General features: G+C 42.3%; 1 protein-coding gene across 2 annotated transcripts in view; it reads right to left on the minus strand.

The window, feature by feature from the left end:
• The window catches only part of Cacna2d3 (calcium voltage-gated channel auxiliary subunit alpha2delta 3), an 816,591-nt gene that overhangs the window by 584,009 nt on the left and 217,542 nt on the right, over window positions 1-15,040 (minus strand). The window lies entirely within an intron of this gene.

Below are 15,040 nucleotides of genomic sequence, written 5' to 3' on the forward strand. Positions count from 1 at the left end.
ATATATATATATATATATATATACACACACACACACACATTTTAAAAAGTGTTTAGCACCCATGTGAATGATACAGAGAAAAACCAAATAAAACATGTGCTGGACCAAGGCAGCCCAAGTCTTCCATGTAATATAGAAATCCATCTTGTGGGAGCAATGGAGCTGAACGGCTCCACTCTATGCTGTGAGGCAAGCACACACCCTCTCACAAGTTCCTAAATTATAGATGGTATATAAATACATGTGCCCTGAGAAATATGTGTAGAAAGTTGCTTTCCAGGGGAGAGAGCTGAAAATCCCTGCCAATATCAACAGTGCGAAAAGGAAAGTGAACTTAAACCAGGAACTGCAGCTCAATCTCTATGGGGCTGTGACATAGCCCATGGCCATGCCAGAGGCAGTGATTAATAGCGTGTGGGGCTCAACTTTCAAGATGCAAGTGATATCCTGATTCCCTTACAGACTGGAGCTCACCAGGCTACAGTAAGGTTCCCTACCCTATCCCTAGGAGTGAAGGCAGGTCTTTTGTTCTCTCAGGGTTGAGACCTGAAAAGGCACATGGCAATCCCAGTCTCTGCCACAGTTATTAAAATATTCAAGTCAGCGCTACTTTTGATAATTGGTATTTGAGATTCTTTTATGTATATCTCTTCTTTTATTTGTATGTACATAAAAATGTGTGTGCACACAGTGTGGGGTGAGGGAATAGAAAAACACCATGCAACCTCTTACCATATCCAGATTGAAACCAATGTAAGCAACCAACTAGACCAAAGATCAGGCAGGTCTCCCCTAAGGGCTGGGCAACTGGGAAATATTGTTGGCTTTGTGAGCCACACATTCCTGGCTACTGAGATTATGCAACCCTGTAGTGCTATCCCAATAAAGCATATAAAAATGCAAAGAGATGTACTCTGATACACTTTGGCACTCATGTCATAATTGGTGGTATTTAGATTTACATGTGGCTTATGTTTGGGTTTCTATGACTCCTGATCTCTGTTTCTGAAAACATGAACCCAGAAACCCAAAAACATGTAGAAACAACTTTTAGTTCTACAATGACTCACATGTCCCCTCCTCCCTGCATACCAGACCTCCGTGAGAATTCTCTGATCACATGACTTTCATATCTACTCTGAGAGAACCCCATGGCCTGGTAGGAGCACCTCAAAATCCACTTCAAGGAGATTCAATAGCCCAGGTAATCATGGATAATTTGCATGTAAAAGACACTACTGTCTACAGAAGCTGGGCTTTGGGAAATGCCAGATTCAAGTTTGACAAAGTCCAGCAGCTTTCTGTAGGGCAAAGCACTGAAGATTGTGTGGATAGTGACAGGACTAAGGCAGACATGAAGATGGAGTAAGAATCATTGTCAACCACTTCTGACCATGGAATGACTGTGTCCACAGAGACTCACTCAGAAACTGTGTTTTGGGCGAAATATCCTTGATAATTCTGCCACAGGATACATTCCTTAACATACACAAATCACTCTCTCAATCGAGAATCAAGGTCTGTAACTCCCACTTTCATTCTTTATCCCAGTACATAGATGTAGTGGGTTGGTCTGACAGTGCTTATTCTATAATGCTAAATACTGATTTCTCAAGATGTGGTTGCTCCTGACAAGTAGATCATCCTGTACTCAAAGTGATGCCATGTGAGCCTTCTTCCCAGTTTAATCATTCAATAAAAGGTTAGAACCTGTGATTACAAAGTAGAGAGAGAAAGGTGGGACTGGAGGTTCCCGCTAGGAGTTTGCAGGTAGAGGAAGGGAGAGAGGAAGATGGAGGAGGAAGAAGCCACCATTAAATGCATGGCCAGGAGAAACAGCAAGTAACAAGGGACTTTATAGTTGGGGAATAAATTAGTATAGCTCTAGATCTGCCTAATCTAGCTATATGGTTTGTGAATAAAATACCTAGATTGTGTGTCTTTTATACAGGCTTGTTAGGATTCTTTCTGTACATTGACCACCTACTCACTTAACCTACACACTGTGTCACCAACATATCAGGGACTTTGTCACTTCAACATTGCTCTCTAACTTGCCTGACAGTCATACTACTTAACATGGACCAAGATGTCATTAAGTGGCTTCTCCTAAGATTCCAGCCTTTGTGTGTAGAGAATATAAAAAATGGTAACTCCAATAAGTATGTGTCGGGGCAAGACAGTGCAGCGGTTCCTCTATTTTGTATTCTTGCTGAGACCATTTCAGGTTTAAGTAGAATCTGAAAATGACCAGATTCTATTCTAGGAGTCTGCAGTCAAGATATTCTAGCTATCTTAGCTTTGTTAAACCACCTGTTTATGTGAATCTTCCTTGAAGCTGCCAAGTGAGATGCCTGCATTTCGTTTTTGCCTTCCAAAGCCCTGTGCTCTGGACACTTGTAGCTACTTTCAGTACTTCAGTACTAGAAGCCTGAGTATAGTTCCAGCCATCTGGAATAAAGACTTGCAATTGGCTATACACTGTGTCTGAGTGGCCATCCCTGGTGGGCCCTCCATAACAAGTAGCTCATACAAGTTTGATTTAGTTCTAACCTAATAGTGAGCAAACATAATCCTTCCCATTTGAGATCATGATGGGGAGAACAGGAGAGAGCCTCACTCCACTTCCTACTCCTACCTCTAAGGCAGAGGATTGCAGTCCTAAGAGGAGATTTCTCCTAAAATGCTCAGGAGATACTGTTTTATCTCTCCACCAAAGTATCTACTGGGGATCCTAGAGAACACTTGTAGGATGAATGGGTGGAAGGATATAAACAGAAATAAACAGTCACAAAGAAGAAAACTATCCCAGCACATACTCAGCAAATACTAAGTATAACTATTCAAATTAACTGTCTAATTTCCCAGACTTATTTCTGTTCTTTTGACTTTTAATAGCCTAATATTGGGTTTCTAGCTTACTTCTTGTTGATACCCAATTTTCTGTGCTCTTGATTCATAGGCAATTTCACATGCCAAGTACCAGGGTAGGAATTACAGACAGGATGGGACTGAAGAGAACAGCATAATAGTTTTCTTGGATACGGTAGGAGAGCCAGAAGTTCTCCTGTGGGAAGATTGTTCAAGGGCTGTGAGATGTACCTCTCATCCTTCCACAGGCCTCCCTCTGATTGTAAATATCCTCAGGCATTATCATCCTAATTTTACAGAGGATGGAGCTAGGCCATGGAGATACTGAGTGGTCTGCCCACGAAACTCATTTTAAGTCTGAAGGCTAACACCAAATGTCACAACTGGTCCTCCTGGCAGACAGAGGGAGAATGTTTCCTTTACTTTAATAAGATCACACATTTGGCTTCTCAAAGAAACCTAATGAATTCTGTATTGGGATGTAAATGATATATTTTAAAGTAAATCCAGCAGCACAAAGACACTCAATCCCTTCCGTGTGACTGTTTCCTTATGTTACTGCAGGACAAACTTGGCCTTTAATGTAATGTCTCTCATCTCTTGAAGCAGTTTTAACAGAAAATCTGAAGAGAAATGGAAAAAAAACACAAGCTATTCTATACTGCTTCACCTCTGCCTTCTCCCCACACCCCATCCCATCATTAACACACTGTGTCAGTGTAATACATATGTTTAGTTAGTGGGACATATGTTATCATTCCCAATAGGGTTCATTCTGGTGGGCTGTGTCCTTGGGGTTTTGGGATATATAATGGCATGTATTACAGTATCAAACAGAAGCTTTACTGTTCTGTAAGTATTCTCACTCACTCTAACTCAAATTTTTAGAGGAAACAATTTTTCCTGCTGTCTCCATGGCTTTACCTTTTTCAGAAGGCCATATGACTGGACTCTTAAAGCATGCAACCTTTTGAAATTTGCTTCTTACAGCTGCAATAGTCTTCATAGGTTGACCGTCTCCTTGTAACTGAGCAACATTCCATTACATGAATATTGCAAAGCTCATCTACCCATTCATCTAGGTTTCTCCAAAGTTTTTGGCTTTTGGGAAGGTGACCAATAAAAACATGTCTGTGTTTACAATATACATTTCTAGTTTGTGTAAATGGCAAGAAGTCTAATTGCTGGGCTACTTGATAGGAATTGGTATTATTTTGTTAATGGCTAATTGTCTCCTATAATAGCTGTACTATTTTGCAACATCACCAACATCTGGTTCATAATAGAGTTGACAACTGATTATCATTTCAATCTATGTCAACTTATGTAGTATATATGTGTTGTACCCCCAGGGTCAACATCTGACTTTTAACATGCTTGCAGACCTATGGTAGCAACTGCTTTCTTCTAAGTTTCTGCAGGATTCATTATGCTTACTGACTCCTTCGCTTAATAAATGCTCAAGTGGCAACTACAGGAGGCGGCAGCTTGGTAGTGAAAATGATGAATAAGAAGTGCTGTCCCAGCACTCACAGGGCCCACACAGTGGCCTGAATGGGGATACTGGCATTCAGGTCCCATCACATCAAGAGGAACCAAAGGTCCTCACAGCACAAAGGAAGACTCTTAGAGCAAGGTCCTGTGTATAGTGCTGGGACAAAAGGACAAAGACCCCATCTTTCTTCAAGTGTGGCTTTGTAAAGTTGCCAGGAAGGCTTTGCCCTGCCAGAAACCCAAGGAAGGAAAGTGATACAGAAGCTATTGTAGCAAGAAAATTCTGGTGGAGGTTTCAGAATAAGAATGCTTCTTATCCCTGAGAGTGAGTTTGACAAAAACAACTGATGTGGGAATTCAGCTTTTGAAATTAATATTGCAGTATAGACTACATAGAGTTATAATTGTCCATTTTCAATAAACTGTACAAAAATATGTAAAATATTTCTGACGGGGTATTTGCTAATAAGTAACACTAAATATTCACATCTTAAAGTTACCCTTCCATCTACCTTTTGTTCCTACTGGTAGGTTGCCTGCTGGCTGCACCTCCCTCCAAGCCAGTTCACATTAGCTACAAAGAGCTTCACGGGGACAGAAATGGAGTATCTGTGAGTCACAGCCAAGGTATAACTCAGCGTGTGTGTCAAGGTTAGACCTTGGTGCCAATAAAGAATCATTAAGTACAAAAGTCTGAGTCAGCAGTGTCCTTGCAGTGACCTGAACCCTTGTGTTGGCTCAGAGCTTGGGAATTTCTCAACAAGGAGGAAGAAGGAGGCTGTGACAGTTCTGACTTGCAGACAGCATGACAGAGATGGAGAACGGCAGTCCGAATACACAGACAAGACAGAAAGAGAAAGTACAATGGTTGAAGAACATTAGTTTTCCAGCTCTGCTCAGGTGCCATCCATGGATTCTTTCTGGGTGTAGAAACTGTCCTATACTATTGCTTCTGACTTCTAGATCTGGACACTGAGTCTCTGCTACCAGTACAGAACTCAGCTAGGATGTGTTTCATCCAGATAGACTTTGAAGACTCCCTTAATGCTCCAACTTAGAAATAGTATGGTTCCTGGCCCCACCCTTCAGAGAAGACGATGAGAATGAAACAGTATAGCTCTCTGTGCACTTCAGTTTGAAGACTAATGGGGACAGATGAGGCAGATGGTATTCTGTTCACTCAACTCTCTGTGTTGTTTCTAGACTGTTTCTAATACTATGGCCACACTCCCCAACCTCTGCCTCCTAGCTTACTCCTGCTCTGGGCTTAAGGTCCACAGAGCCAAAGGAATCCTTTATACTTATCCACATGCATCTGTCATAGACATCTCATGACATCTCATGCTTCTCATAGCATGGCCAGAGAAGCACTGGAGCCTACAGGACTAGGTCTGGAGCTTAGCAGTTTTTTTTTCTCTATCCCTCTACCTTCAATACACACTCTTTCATGGGCAATCCAGGAGAAATGCTTGATGACTCTAACTTCAAACATATCCTGACCCTACCCATCTTCATCACCACTGAAAAATGCCCATTCTGGGATCTCTTCAGGGATGAGTAAGAACCATTGGCTGGACCCTTCAGCCAAGTCTCTAAATAGCAGCCATTGTGACCATAGCAAGGTTGGTTCACATCTTTTACTTCATAAAACACTCAAAGCCTCTAGTTAAACTTTGAATATAACCTGAATTTCTGATATCATCCTCAAAACTACATATATATGTAGTTATATAAATATAACTATATATGTAAATATTATATACAGCTACATACAACACACATACTTTATATATTATATATACATATATTATGTACATATGCATACATATATACACATATTATAATATTACATATGTATATATATATATACATAAACACACACACACATATACTTAGGGCATAAAAGACTCTAAATGAGTATTTTGTTGAAGGCATAAAAAGTGATGTCATCACTCAGTATATCTGATACACACATTTCCCCATTTGGTGTTGCAAGTGACTTTTAATTTTTCTTCTTATTAAGCAAAATTTTAAAAAAAAATGCAGTCATTGGCCCAGTTTCAAGAGTGGCATCACACAAAAGAGATACACTGATGAATGGTAGAATGCTGCTTAAACTCCAGGAGAGACCCTTGAGGTCAGGTAGCCTACACATCCCATCAAAGTCAACCCTTAGCTTGTATACTTAGCCAAGGAGCAGAATAACAAGTAGAATAACAATGCAACATTTAAAACATTTAAATAGCTTGATCCATTTATTTTCTTCTGGCCAAATTCTCATCAGCGAAGTAGATTTTCCTGAAGAATAAAAGCATTTATAGAAAAAGCCCAAGTTCCCAATAATGAGACTCAAAGACACTCAGGAGGGGCTGGTGGATGGAAACTGTTAGAAGACCATTTGACTTGCAACTCACCATGGCACCATTTGTCTTTTCTCTTTTATTATTATACTTGCTTTTTTTTTAAAGCTTCAAAAACACCCTTCATACTTTATAAGCTTTAAAGTAATGGAAACACTAGCCATTGTTGACTTTTGCCCATGCCTCAAATTCAATTTTAAAGAGATATCATCAGGGGGGCTAAAAGGCCCTGGGCTGTACTTAAAACCATAGTAAACTGAATCATGTCTCCCTAATTCCCCCTGTGAGTATGTTTGCAGCAGACTTACAAAGTGCACACTGGTGCCAATAATTCTAGGGAGAAAAATTCTTGTGCTTCCATGATCTGATCCAAAGCAAACAGTGCACAGCACGTAGGGGTAGGTGTTGAGGGGCTGCGAGGCCGAGATTTATGAGCAAAGATGAAAAGACCTTGGATGTGTATAGCTTGGCTAAGGAGACATGATAACTGCCCTTAAATATTTGACAGGGTAAACACCAAAGGGGAAAGAAAATAGCAGCCAAAGCTACACAGGGAAGGCAATTAGAAGGTAATGGGAATCTTGGGCAAACATGATAAAAAGCCGCCCTGGCAGGAAGACTCTGCAGATGGAAGAAAAGCTTGCTTGGTCCAGGACTCACTCCTACCCTGGGGGCCTTTCCTGAGGCTCCCCACCTCTGTTATAGCAAGAGCACTTGGCCCAGCTTCCACAGCAGCATAGAATGGCACGAAGCCGGAGCCCATGGGGAGGCAGCTTGGCCAAGCACTCTGGAATCTCATCCCCACGCTCTTTGGCCCTCCCTGTGGTCTACTGGCAAAGGCAGAACATGTTTCCAGGAGGTCATCTCAGGATTTGGTGTTGGAGTTGACCCTAGTGTTGACATACATGACTCTGGGTTCCAGCATATCTGAGGAGGAGTAGAGAGGAGGGGAGAAAAGGCCAAATCCTCACCAAAATGCCATGCACATCATACCATAACTTTGTTACAGACCCAAAGCATCGTTGAGATCTATCCTACCTGGGAAATAAGAGGATATACTTGTAGTCACAGCTGGCAGAGTACAGACTAAAATCCAAATCTCTGTCACTCTAGTGCAGAGAATTTACACTTAACCACCAGTCCCAGAGCAAGAGGAGTCAGCAAACCTTTCCCAGGGATCTCTTGTTTCATCTTTGTGCTTCTATGATGCATGGAAACTTTGTTCCCTACATTCCAACTGTTTCTGACTATGAAGAAATGGTTCAGATTGAAAGTTCACCACATAGCTTATATTAACCACCAAATATTTTGTCCAGAAACCCAACAGGATTTACTACCACAGCCATATTCCAAAGTTTCTAAGGGATTGCTCATGGCATTTGCAAGTCAAATAAGTACCAGTGTCCTCCTACCCCTTCATATGTAAAGATGGCATACTAGGGGCATGTAGGAATTTCTAAACAGCCCTACTAAACTATTGGTGCTATCCAGTGTAGGGGCAACTGTTACATCAATGGCCAGGTATTATCCAGCGCAGGCCCCACTGTTACCTCAATGACCAGGTGTTATCCAGTGCAGGCCCCACTGTTACCTCAATGGCCAGGTGTTATCCAGTGCAGGCCCCACTGTTACCTCAATGACCAGGTCTTATCCAGTGCAGGTCCCACTATTACCTCAATGGCCAGGTGTTATCCAGCACACGCCCCACTGTTACCTCAGTGGCCAGGTGTTATCCAGTGCAGGCCCTACTGTTACCTCAATGGCCAGGTGTTATCCAGTGCAAGCCCCACTGTTACCTCAATGGCCAGGTGTTATCCAGTGCAGGCCCCACTGTTACCTCAATGGCCAGGTGTTATCCAGCACAGGCCCCACTGTTACCTCAGTGGCCAGGTGTTATCCAGTGCAGGCCCCACTGTTACCTCAATGGCCAGGTGTTATCCAGCGCAGGCCCCACTGTTACCTCAATGGCCAGGTGTTATCCAGTGCAGGCCCCACTGTTACCTCAACGGCCAGGTGTTAACTAGTGCAGGCCCCACTGTTACCTCAATGGCCAGGTGTTATCCAGTGTAGGCCCCACTGTTACCTCAATGGCCAGGTGTTATCCAGTGCAGGCCCCACTGTTACCTCAATGGCCAGGTGTTATCTGGTCTAGCTGGGAAGAGTCTTTATAAACCTTAGAAGCCACTGTTTCTCTGTCTGTAACTTTCTCATTTACAGGCAAGTTGTCTATAGGTTTGTAACACAGACTCATTTATAGACAGGTCTATAGGTTTGCCTGATTGTCACAGGCCAATTTATTCTGGTAAATTCAGCTTGTTTCCATGAGTATTCAATGTTGTGGAATGGTACTAACTACTGGTACAAATGGGAATGGTAACATAACTGGAAACAACATGTCATTATCTTTAATTCTGTTCAAATCAGGAATCCATTGTCATAAGAATCCCATGAAGCAGGTGCTACTTCTCAAAATGCATGTAAATGACTCAGTCAAGGCTCATGGGAATAATGGCTCAAGTGTGATGAAGGCACAAGGTAGAGCTGGGGCTTAGGTGCACATCTGCTCTGGTACCTTCTCAGGATTACAAGCACAACCAGGAATGTCTGGATCATAAGGGGCCTACATATTATATATATCATATAGCATGTATTATATAATATATTATACATTGCATGTTTACATATTAATTATAGATTATATATCATATTTATACATTGTATATTATATTGTATGTTATATATTGCATATTACATATACTATATACTATATATTAGCTTGAGGCAAGCATGGGGATCAACAATGCAAAGTACCAAGAGCTGTGAGGACTCAGAATGAGACATAGCTGAAATTCAAAGGCTGAGAAGACACTGGGGAAACAAATAGAAAAGGAAGAATTCAAGATGGGTTGATCACATGAGGAGCTTGGTCCCCCTCTGGAGATTGCTGAAGAGTGAGAGTGATCGCATGAGGGGAGCAGAGAGAGGGATGGATAGGCCTTAACTTGGCTATGCTTTAGTAAAGTTACTAGACACCGGGCAGGACCTTGCAGAGAATAGTGTAGTTGTCAGAGGAGCCGTGCAGAAGTTCTATGAACTGCCATGGCAAAGAACAGCAAAGTGCTAGACGAGGACAATGAGTCTAAGGAGAGAATTCCCTCCTTGATGAAAGTCACTCTCCATGTGACACAATGTGGAGCCTTGCAGACAATGAAGATCGATCACTCTTCAAAGAAACTGTACCACAATGATCACTGCCTATCTAGAGCCTTATTTATTTTTTATTAGATATTTTCTTTATTTACATGTAAATTTCTCCTTTCCCAGTTTCCCCTCCAAAAAACAAAGAAACAAACAAAAACAACAAAAACAAACCCCTGTTGCCTCCCCCTCCCCATGCCTGCCACCCCACCCTCTCCCACTTTCTGGCCCTGGCATTCCCCTACACTGGGGCACAGAACCTTCACAGGGCCGAGGTCCTCTCCTCCTATTGATGATCAAATTTGCAATCCTCTACTATACACATGCTTCCAGAACAATCAGACCCATCCATGAGCAGTCCTTGGTTGGTGGTTGAGACCCTGGGAGCTCTGAGGGTACTAGTTAGTTCATTTTGTTGTTTGTCCTAAGGGGCTGCAAACCCCTCAGCTCCATTATCTAGAGCCTTATAATGCGGAGATGATGCTAGGACTAAGGGAATTACATGCAAAGCATAAACATCCTAACAATCCTACTGGTATGTTTTCCCACATACTTGGGTATTCCAAAGTGGGAAACCTTTAAAAAGACGGTGGCAGCAAGAAGCCACTGGTGGCTGATAAGAGACAGAAAATTCCTAAAGACCAGAGATTCAAAATCCACAACTATCTGGAAATGTTTGGTCTCAGGAGCAAACAACCTTTGTATTCTGCTCTTCAAATAATTGCATCATAAATGATTAGTCAATGCCAACCAGATAGGCCACAAAGGAAATATTAAACTAGAATACTAACCATGTAGGCAGATAGAAAGAGAATACATGGAAGACATATGTCCTATAAAACTCATACATTTTAACAGGCTGATGTTTTAAGTATCTGGAAAGCTCACTCCTGTGGAATGTTTGCCTGGCATGTGAGCAAAAGGATGCAATATATTGGTGATGATAATAGAACTGGTGGGCTAATCATCCTGGAACATCTAGGTTTATCTGACTACACTCTGATAAAGCATGCATAAAACATGATACCATGAATAAGTTTGTAGTTAGCTGAGAATAATCCAAAAGAGGGTCTATATCTGTAGCAAGGCCTCCAAAAGCTATTTTGATGTACCCATGGTCCTCCACCTCTCCTGGCACCCACACACTCAGCTCACTGAGAGAAAGGTCATATTTTCTCCATGTACCTCTATCTTATGAGAAGCCTCCTACAGAACCAAGCTACAATGGGTGCCTAATAAAATGTCAAATATTAAAGGGCAAAAGAATAAATGGTGTTCCTCAAGTATGAAAACACTGTCTTACTTAAGCATCTCTTTAGACAAATGCCACTAAAAAACTAGAGTCTCACTGTGAGATTAGACACATGGTTGGAGTTTCCAGGAAGAGATTTTAATAGTGTAAACAGCCTTCAATTTAAAATGGAGAGAACCTCATTTCCTTGGCAAAGGTGTATTGGTTTGGTTTGGTTTGGTTTGGTTTGGTTTGGTTTGGTTTGGTTTGGTTTGGTTTGGAGGTAGGATGGGGACTTATTTTGGTTTGGTTTGGTTTGCCTCACAATAGATGCTCAAGACAGGACAAACATGGATTCGGAAAAGATGGGGACCTTAATACTGGATGGATCAGCTAAGTGTGCCCAGATAAGCCACCACAGCTAAAGACAGAGCAGAATTAGTGACCTGGGTGGTAAAATGTCAGAGGAGTCACCAGGAGCACCAACCACCAGCACTAGTATTTGCACAGTCAGCAACTAAACTAAGGGGCTCTTTGCCCAAAGACGGAATGTGTTAGTCTAAGGCAACTGCTCTAGACAGAAGGAAATACAGAGATGCCTTTGAGGTTGACAATGGAAAAATAACTGAGCTCCAGCTCTAAGGTGAGAATCTGAAGAATTCACAGCTAGAGAGTGTGAGGGGGTAACAAGATATCTCCTAAGAATCTGAGACCCAGGCATAGCAGATTTGATGGACGTCTGGGTAGTGTGGTTTTGCAGGAAGGATTCTGGACAAAGGAGCTTAAACCTAATTAAACTGGAAAAAAAAGCAGCTCACTGGTAATTTTAGAGATGAGGAGAATGACAAAATCAAGGGAGTGAAGCGAAATAAAGGCAGCAAAGCTCCGGGATGATAAGGCACAAGCAGCTTGGCGCGGAGTCTGGGGAAACATTAAGGGCTGAAGCAAGAAGGAGTGACAGATGGGGCTTGTGCTGTGGAGGGGCTCCATGTTGTCTTTGCTTCTGAATCCCTAAAAGGAGCTGCCTCTTAGGTCTCCTAATGAGAGCTTCCTAATGAGAAAGCGCAATGTTCAGAACGAATGGATGCAGGCCAGGAGGGTTCATTCCAGCCCCAGTCCCAGCAGGCTGGGTTGGAGGTGGGAGTTGGGGAATCTCTTGCCTTGCTGTACACCCTCCTCCTGAGTTCTCTTCTGAAGCGCTGCAGAGGGACCACCAAGCCCAGTGTTGCAAAGACAAGACCAGCTCAGAAACTCAGCATGCCTGTCCTGGAAATGTGTCTCTTGGGGACAGGATGGGGGCTCTCTGCCCACCTGCCCACTGCAGGCACCTACTTTCTCTCCGTCCCTAGGCAGAATGTGAAAGCTCTTAGTTCTGCAGCTTATATCTTTGTAAGTAGGTGTTTCCTGCCCTAGTCAATCCTTAGCAGAAAGAGATGATGAGCATGTAACTTTAGTGCAATTCATAAGCATCCTCACAATGAGTAACTCCAGAATTATGGACAAAGAAATAGAGGCATTTCCTCTGCAAGCAAGGGGCTGCCTGATAATGAATCTTGAATTTCCATTTAAAAAGAAATAGCTGTCCCCAGGAGTTCGTGGTATCAAATGTTCTCTAACTGAAACATAATATGCAGATATCAGAGTATCAGCAATAAAATTACTAGGAAATTACCCATTTTTACTTTGGCAGGGAGATTCTGTCAATTAAAAATATTTTATCTCCTGGATAAAATGTTAGAGTGAACCATGGGTCATGACTCTTTCAGCCAAAATGGAAGTGGATGAAAGAAAAAAGAACCCCACGACAGATAGCTACCCCATTAGCCATGGTATCCATGGGTTATAGACCCACAGATTCAACCAACCATAGACCAAAAATATTTGGGGAAAAATGTCTGTATGCTGAATTATGGGCTGTATAGTTTTATGTCAATTTGACAACAGACTAAATTCATCTGAGAAGAGGGAACCTCAATTAAGAAAATGTCTCTGTAAGATTGAAGCCTGTAAGGCAAAATTTTCTTAATTAGTGATCAATCGGGGAGGGACCAGCCTGTGGTGGGTGGTACTATCCCCTTGACTGGTGGTCCTGGGTTCTATAAGAAAACAAGCTGAGCAAGCCATGGGAAGCAAGCCAGTAAGTAGCATTCTTCCATGGCCTCTACATCAGCATCTGCCTCCAGGATCCTGGCCTGTTTGAGTTCCTGTCCTGGCTTCCTTCAGTGATGGACTAAAATGTAGAAGTGTAAGCCAAATAAACCCTTTCACCCTCAACTTGCTTTTTTGGTCATAGTGTTTCCTCAAAGCACCAGGAACTCCTCTAAGTCAGTATAAATAGGTTTGCTTTATATAACACAGACTGGCCTTGAACTCATGATCTTCCTTCTTTATCTTTTCAAGTTCTGGGATTACAGGTCTACACTACTATGCATTGGGAAAACAAGGACAATTTTGGGCTTTGGTTCTCATCTTCCACCTTACTTGAGACAAACAGCATCTCATTGCCTGCTGCTGTGTATGCCACACTACATCGCCAGCAAGCTCCTAGGAATTTTCCCCATATGAAAACTGGGATTATAGATGGATATTACCACATGCTTGTGTGGTAAGTACTTTATCTACTGGACCATCTCCCCTGCCTAGGTTTTGTTTTTTCGTGTGTGTGTGTGTGTGTGTGTGTGTGTGTGTGTGTGTGTATGTGTTGTTTAGTACTATAATTATAACAATTACCCTAAAGTGATTAGGTTATCTTAGTATTATAAGTAATCTAAAAATTGCTAAAAGCATACAGGAAGTTGTATAGCAGTTATGTACTAATATAATATTTTATACGAGCATTTGCAGAGTTAGGTGTCCATGGGACATCCTAAGACAAATTTCTCAAGCTTCCCTCCCTGCCTTTATTTTTTTTAGTTCTATAACTACTTTTTTAATATTTTAATATTCTCAACAATGGACACAATGCAACTGCCCCCATTCTCTGAATCACAAAAACAATATAACAAGCAGAGAAACAAGAGAGGTGGCAGGAGCCAGACAATTATCAGCTCCTCCAATCAACCCCTAAAATCCCTTCTCCCACAGTAGAGGCAGGAGGAGAAGTACCTACAACAGGGTCACAGCACTTGCCAAACACATAGGGAAGAATCAGGAGACACTTGGTTACGGTTTTGACCCTAAGAAGTTTGGAAGGTTTCTTTTTAAAAAGAGTACAGACAGCCATTTTGTTCAGAAAGGTCCCCAGGTAAAGCATGTTTTCTTTTTCCCTGAATGTACTCTGGGTTCACAGGAAGGAACATGTCTTTGAATAGTCAAAATCTTTGAGACTGGCAGTGACGGCAGGTACCCAACAGGCCCATGGTGCAGCCTCATCCCTCTGGCTCCTTTTCCATGGCTCTGGACTCTGCTGGCAGGAGGTGAGGCAGACTTGAGGGTTACTGATACTGTTGACACGGTCTGGTGGGACTTAGGCCTGTGGATCCTGCCTCCATTTTTATGAGGCATCCCAATAGGCTCTCTGTGCCACACACAGGGACTTCCTCTCTACTGTGCTTTACTATTAGACTGGCTCAAGATTCCTTAAACAGCTCATCAGACCTCTTCCAGGAAAGCCTACAACTTAAAGTTCTAGATGCTCCTGTCTAGGGTTAAATACATTTTCTTGGGGTGGGGTTAAAGCTTCCTTAACACCCTAAATTGGCTTCATCTGTACAGCACCCAAGAGGGACCACCTGATCAGGGTCATGCACACTATTGGTTGTATGGCATTTCTGTGACGGCTGGAAGGTTGAGACAGAATTGAAGGGGGCACAGTAGAGCTGCTCATACTCTGTGGGTCCACACAAAAAGGGGGTATCTTCTGCTTGAAGGAGACCCTTGCTTAGAC

Source organism: Mastomys coucha, unplaced genomic scaffold (assembly GCF_008632895.1).
Source record: "Mastomys coucha isolate ucsf_1 unplaced genomic scaffold, UCSF_Mcou_1 pScaffold9, whole genome shotgun sequence".
NCBI lineage: Eukaryota > Metazoa > Chordata > Mammalia > Rodentia > Muridae > Mastomys > Mastomys coucha.